This window comes from Acyrthosiphon pisum, chromosome A1 (genome assembly GCF_005508785.2).
Source record: "Acyrthosiphon pisum isolate AL4f chromosome A1, pea_aphid_22Mar2018_4r6ur, whole genome shotgun sequence".
Lineage (NCBI taxonomy): Eukaryota > Metazoa > Arthropoda > Insecta > Hemiptera > Aphididae > Acyrthosiphon > Acyrthosiphon pisum.
This window is the reverse complement of record NC_042494.1, coordinates 114,530,117-114,537,794: the sequence shown is the minus strand read 5'-3', so window position 1 is coordinate 114,537,794 and position 7,678 is coordinate 114,530,117.

The window sequence follows — 7,678 nt, the reverse complement described above, 5'->3', positions numbered from 1 at the left end:
TTGCATATTTGTTTATTTTTTAACTTAAATGTACATACGATTGTCGGGAAAAATTATATTTGGATAACATTGAAAAATATCTTAAAAAATATTATGTTTGGTTAAGTACAATAGGTGATAATTTTGAGATTTGGGGAGGCTGAAGCCTTTTATAATACCATACTATTATAAAATTGAACAAGCTTAAAAAAATTAAGTTTATGTTTGGGGGGTGGGGGGGGGGGCTGTTAAAGTTGTTGGTGGAGCTTGGCTACAGTTGACCCTATGTTCGCATATTATGTAAAATTTCATAAGTCTCTTTGTGACAAAACTGTGTTTAAACTATAATTGACATCTAGATTGTAGATTGTACGAACGTTCTTCGAAAGAATGTACATCAGTAGATATAGGTACGTGTTCGTTTATCAAGGTGTTCACATATCACGTTATTCGTTTTTACTTATTTATTAACCTAGTACCTATTGTATGCTAGTATTTTTCAAAATAAAGCTGTTATTTATTTATTTATCAGGTTTATATACCTACTTTTTTTTTAGTTTTTATTACCAAAATTGCAATATGTTTTATGATTTTTCAAAAATAATATAAACATGTTTCTATATAGTGCATATATTTAAGCATATTTTGAGAATTTTGACTGCATATTTCGATAATTTTTAGTGCAACAAGTTAAGTCCTGAACCCTAAATTTATTTACATACGAAAACTGTAAAAACTTGGTTTTAATCTATACTTAAAACACCCCCCATTTCATAATCCTGACATACAAACATGTTTCAAGCAACGTTCAAACTTTCAACCAACCGTTCCTCCCCCCTACAAAAAAAAAAAACTATGTACCTATAGCTTCGTCATTGATAATAATATGTGCAAGTGAGTTGTGTTCTCTCGCACAACTTACTAAGTATCTAAGTATAGTATGAATGTTTGATTGTCTATGTATGTAATTAGTAAATTATGATTATATATTACCGTGGTTATGAGAGATAGATTTAACGTTATTAAACCACCGCATGCGTGTACGGTGACTTTGCGTGCTACTACTTGACGCATGAATTCTTGAACCTGTTGAGTGTTGACCAAACATATTTTGAGTTATAGTTAGAGAAATTAAACCTACTCAGTCAGAGCCATATTATATTATAATTTTCCAATTTTTTTTTGTTAATGTTTAACTTTGCCGCTACACTACCATTAATAATTCATAGCAAATATTTTTGAAATTTTCAAGAAAATCCTTCCTCCAAAAATTTAAAAATATACATAAAATACATGGTCTGCACAGGTTTTGACAGCTCTCTCAACAGAAAAAAATTAACAATTTAGAAATATTTTGTTTTTAATATTTAGCACGTCATTTGCATGAATTTGCAAGCCAAGTTTTGAAATTCACATGATACAACTCCTTTCTCAAAATAAAAATTACTTATAGTCTATAGACAGGGTTGGGCAGTATCTTCGATACAAGTATCTAAGATACAATTGTATCTTGTATCTTGTATCTCGATACAATTATATGAAGTATCGAGTATCTTGTATCGTGATGCATTTTTAGACCATGTATCGAGTATTTCACAAAATAATTTTGTCAAAAAATACTCGATACTTTAATGCGATACTTTGAAAAATTAATTTTATAGGATTATTTTTACTCACCCATCTACCAACCGCGATTGTTTGACTATGTTTTAGTATAATCGTATAATATGCGTAAAATAATATGCGCGCTGAATTTAATTTTATAAATCCATAATTTAATTATTGCAGTACAACTTGTCCGAAATTATTTTTCAACCTATTAGCCATATTAAGTTATATCTGTGTATTGTGACGCACCACACATACACGTTGAATTCACCGTACGTCTGTACCTTCCTTTACCCTATATTAGATTATCTCGTATCTAGTATTTCGATACTGCTTTTTTAGTATCTTGCCCTTGGAAACTATTTTTCAGTACCGATAAATCATAAAATATAGTTATATATGTGATATATATTTATCTTTGTTTCTTAATTATTAAAAAATTAATGACATTATGTACGATGTATTATTTAAATTAAATTCAGACTGACTTATACTATTATTTATTATATATTAGGACTAGCTGAACCCGTGCACTTCGTTGCCCATTAAGTGTACCAACTATATGTGACTCAAACTTTGTTCAATTCGTTATTTAATATTCGAAGTATGGTTTCAAAATTAATCTTAACTTTTCCGTTGCCCGGAATAAAAATTTTGATTCGCAGCAGTACATTATCAGGTAGGCAATCTACCTGCGGTAGATCGCGGACCCCGTGCTGTATGTACGTTAGTGTATGATTTAACTCTAAATATCAAAGTTATATACCAAGTTTGTCGTATTCTACCTATGGTGGATTGATATAATCAATTAATACAAAATCCTAACCTAACCTAACCATACTAAAATCAGATGAATAAACGCAAACGCATACAAAAAAATTCATTCAAATCGGTCTAACCATTTAGGAGTTCAGTCACAACACACGTACAGTAGAATTATTGCGCTTAGCAACACAATTTCAATTTTCAACTTTTTTAGTAAAAATGTACGTCTTTAAATAATATACATACACGAATAATGAATAAAAAATGTAATGGCATTGTAAATTGTTCATCTACCAAATCATTATAATTTTAATCGTTCATTAACAGAGAGCTCACAAATAATCGACCACCATAGATGATGTTCTTGATCAGTGATTACATTGCCATGGAGACGATCAATATTATACTATACATATTATAGTAAGGGCTGTTTTAAAAATAAAAGGGCTGTTTTTAGGGTCTTCCCAGCTATTATTCGAATTTTTCTCGCTGTAAAAACCATCCTTGGACTTCAACGAACATTAAAAAAAAATAATTGGCCAAATTGCTCCAGGCGTTGTTGAGTTAGGTATGCGCTTACCAACACATTTTGCGATTAATTTTTATATTATAGATTTAGGACATTATGTTATTACCACAATTATTTTTATTATGTACCTATTTATATAATTTTTAATGTAGAATTATTATTGATATAATTATTATCATTTAATTTGTCTGTAATTGTGTTGTGGTTATTATTGCATTGTTGACGACAACGAGATTAATTAATGCAGGCGCGGTTATAGGACTACAGTTTCGTATGGGCAACAGAAGATTTATAATTAGGTTTTAATTACGAATAACATTCCTCATTTCCTCCCCCTTCCACAATAAGGGTCACCAGAAATTTTGGTATGGGCAGCTGCCCACCCTGCCCATACGCTAGAACCGCCACTGGATTAATGTCGTATAATTTATTTGTTTTATTATTACTGAATAAGTGTCAATTGTTATTTTTTTATTTGCCATATTTAACGAAGTGGTCATCCCCATAATAATAAACATATTTTTTTTAAAAACCAGTGACTAATTTTATTAAAATGTATCGAGTATTTAGTATCGAGTATCTAGTGTCGTGAATCGCGATACTCCAAAGCCAAGTATCGAGTATCTAGTATCGCGATACTCTAAAGCCAAGTATCTAGTATCTCGTATCGCGATACTCCAAAGCAAAGTATCTTGTATCTAGTATCTCGATACTGCTTTTTGAGTATCATGCCCAACCCTGTCTATAGAACGCAAGAAACGAGTATTCCCACCTCTTTACTAGTGAAAATTAACATAATATTATTATGTTAAATATTAAATTATTGTTTTTAAATAGATATAGATAAATAATCTAGGAAATGATAATTTAATAATATTTTGTGAACACTTTATGTTTACAGTTTTTCATTCTCAGTATCTAAAATATTGTATAATGTAAAATATATATGTTAACCTATTGGCTATTATTATTAACCATAATATGACTAAATTAACAGTTATTGCCTATTGGTTAGCAATAGTATAAATTGTACTTTATAGTATCTTAGTTTTGTACACTCACCGCTTCAATTTCTTGCATTTTACTTATGTATGGTTCTCCAGATAGTCGACTTTCTTTAAAAATGTCCAACAACAATGTATTTAAATTGTCAAACATTTCACTTGACTATTATAAAACAAAAAAAAAAAAATTAATTTTAAAACACAATAATTTACTGTACCGTATACAGTATTTAATTTTCATACAACATAAAGCGATCATATTTCATATTTTATAAGATTTATTTATTATTTATTATGTAGGTACGCTATATTATGCAATCGCAAATCAGACATATAGATACTTCATTAATTTACTTGAATAGTTCAATCTTTATTTTATAAATTTCATATACTAAGCTCAAAAAGGGTTTGAACTTTAAATAGTATAATTTGCGTATTTGTTTTATTTTTAATAATTTAAAAAAACAGATATTAAATTTCAAAATGCAAAGGGAGATTATTGGTTTCCGAAGGATTGGCATGCACCAATCTTAACCCCCCCCCCCTCCGGAATTTGGTGAGCAAAGCGAGTAGGAGCATAGCCGGGCCCTAAAAATATTGTGAATTTAATGGCTCGTGGTTGTGTGATTGTATTGCCAACCTTTACAAGACGCTAAATTAAAAACTGACAGAGCTAAGTAAATAATTAATATAATATAACAAAATTTAGTGGTGGGGATTGAACTCACAAACTGAACCTTTAAATATAGTATGTCAAATTACTCAAACTAAACTATATTATGTTCACATCGAACCAAACCCGTACCAAACATTTTGTTTAAAACCTACCGAATTTAATGCGAAACAGGCTTTTGAATTAAATTACGAATAAAACTTTTTAGTAACATTGGTTTTTTGTTCGAAACATTTGACGTTCTATTTTTTTTTTTTGTAGTTTGAACTATTTTGAAGTTCGAATTAGGTAAGTATAGTTATTGAATTTAAAACCTGTTCTTCGAGTTCAGTTTAGTTCAGTTCGGTTAGGTTTTTTCAAACTAGGTTTGACTTTCGAACTCAAACCTAACTTCGTACAGTTTAACCCACTTCTCATTAGAATATAAGCGTATTAAATACTTGAGCGGCCAGATCGTCGCACGTATACGCCAAATAAGCAAACTGGCCGAACCACGCTATCAATTGCACGACGACAGCTAGCGACATGTTGGTCCGCGCATCCGAGTCGTCGGTCAGGCGGTGGAAGACCGATATGGCAACGTACGTAACGCGGACGGCGGCCAATAGGACGGCCGTCATGAGGTCTACGCTGTAAGCGCCACACACGCCACCTGTCACCAGCCCAGTGATTCTCCAGTGTCTGCGAGCCAGCTGCGCGATGATATCTCGTTGGCGACAGTTCTCGTCGATGTTGGTGTCATCGGCGTCAAGATTGTCGCCGGAGGATCGGACTCGACGTAGCCGTCCAACCGGCAATAGATGAGTTATCTGGCAGTTGATGGATCGCATGCTGTTGTTGGCCATGACTAGCAAGGCGGCCGCGGTGCCGTGTGCCGCGACGGGCGCGCAACTGGCCGCTGCGGCCACGGCAGCCATAATAGCACGCCACACGCCGTTGTGAGTGAGCGATATCACGTTCGCGGCCATCGCAAACTGAGCAACTGGAAACGCCACGATGAGATACGCGTGCCATGGTATGTTGAACGCCGACGGTTTCCCAGCACGGTCGCCGTCATCGTCATCGTCGTCTAAGCAACCAGCTGAGGCTGAATTCAAACATTCCACTGTGGATAGTTGGCGCCACGTGACAGCCGCTGCCAACGCGCAGATCTCCGACACTCTGTCGAGCCAGGCGACAGCGTAATACACGCACGCGTACACGCACCACACTCCTCCGCACACGGTATCGTAGCACGAGGCCTGCGGTAGGTGCGTGATGGCCTGCACCGTGACGGGCCACGTTTCCACGGCGATCCGATGGACCACGGCTGCTAGGCAGACCACGTTCCATGCACGGGCACGGGCCCACCGCCATCGGCCGGCTGATGCCGCGGCCGCCGTGAACTCGCGGCGACCCACGGCGGTCTCAGCTAACACCAAAACCCCGGCCACCTTGCTCATCCAGTACACCAACGTGGCCCACATGTGAAGTCTATGTTTTCGCACCCTGGACGATGACTGCCACACCATCGTCGGTATATAGCAGAGCGCCGTTTCGGCGCTATGATTTTCGAGGTTCTGTGAAATCGTGACAAATCGTAACTACCGTTATAATCCTTTAATATTATATTATACCTTCCATGTTAAGAATACACACCGGTCTTTGTCGATATCAAAAACCAATGGGTACAAAAAATATTTCTTTTAGCTACCTTTTTTTCAGCTCCAAAAAATCTCGGCCGGCCTATTCAACTTATAAATTACAAATTATTATATAAGATAGTTAGCACTTTATCAGCTACAAGTTAGTCTCCAACAAGAACCTATAACGTGGTAACACACTGCTCGTATTACAGTGCAACGAATAACCGAACATAGAAGAACATAATATTATTTGGGCGTGTTTAATATACTTGAATGACTACAACGGAATAATATATTATTATAATAATATTATTCCAATCTTCGTAAAATCATATACTTATTGAATTATCCCCGTGAAATTATATTAAGGTACCATTAGGTCTATATATTATTATAAACTATTACATTATTAAAATTCAATAATGTTATTGATTTGTTAAACCATTGAGAGGTATGTTAAATGTTTAATTTCTTCAAACAAAGCGCCGACGGTCTGACAGGTATTTCAATAATAGTAGGTATACTGCGTGTTTCAGGGGCGTAATATTTACGAAGCGATAAGGATAATCCTATGAAATTGCTTTTATTATTATATTTTTGAACAAATGCGTACCTATATACATTATACATATATAAGTATATAATATTATAATTTAAAATGTTATAAGAAATTCATGAAAAAAAAACAAAGTTACATTCCATGATAATATTAAAATATGTATACACGATGCGATACATTAAATAATATTTTATGTATAGTGCCATGATCTTATGGTACGCTCCAAAAACGGTGTCGAATCGAGAAACCGACAAATCGCTAGAATAATAATATTCTTATAATGTACTTATATGATCTTAAATTGCCTACTTAAAACGCCGTCTTAAGGGTATAAAATATAAGCTATAAATTAAAAATTATTATGAATTATGATAATATAGAGAATAATATATCAAATATATTTAAAATGATAAGTTATCATCTACTTTAGGACTCATGGAAAATTAAAAATTTTCAATCATAACTTGGTCAGGAAATGGTGTATCTTAACTTACTTAAGTTCTTGTATGAACATAATTTACAGGCTACGCCGGCTACGGTACCTACTGATCGCTGGTTAGGTTAGGTTAGGTACCATATTCAGTGTTGGGGTTAGATAAGTACTTTTTTATCTAGATAAAGATAAAAGATAACTAAATTCAAATCTATCTAGATGAATATTAAAGATAAATACATTTTTATCTAGATAAAAAAAAAGATAATTTTTTTTAATACCTGCTATAAAGTCTAATTTTTGAGAGAACAGCTTAGATACTACATAGGACTTCAATACTATTTAAACACTGACTTTATGTTTAAATTAATGTTAGCAGTGAACATTATAATTAATCAATAACTAAGGTATAACTGTCATGAAGAAGGAAACATTTTCAAAATTTGGTATAATATCAAGAAAAAACTATTTTAAACAACTCGTCATAGTAAACTTTAGTTATT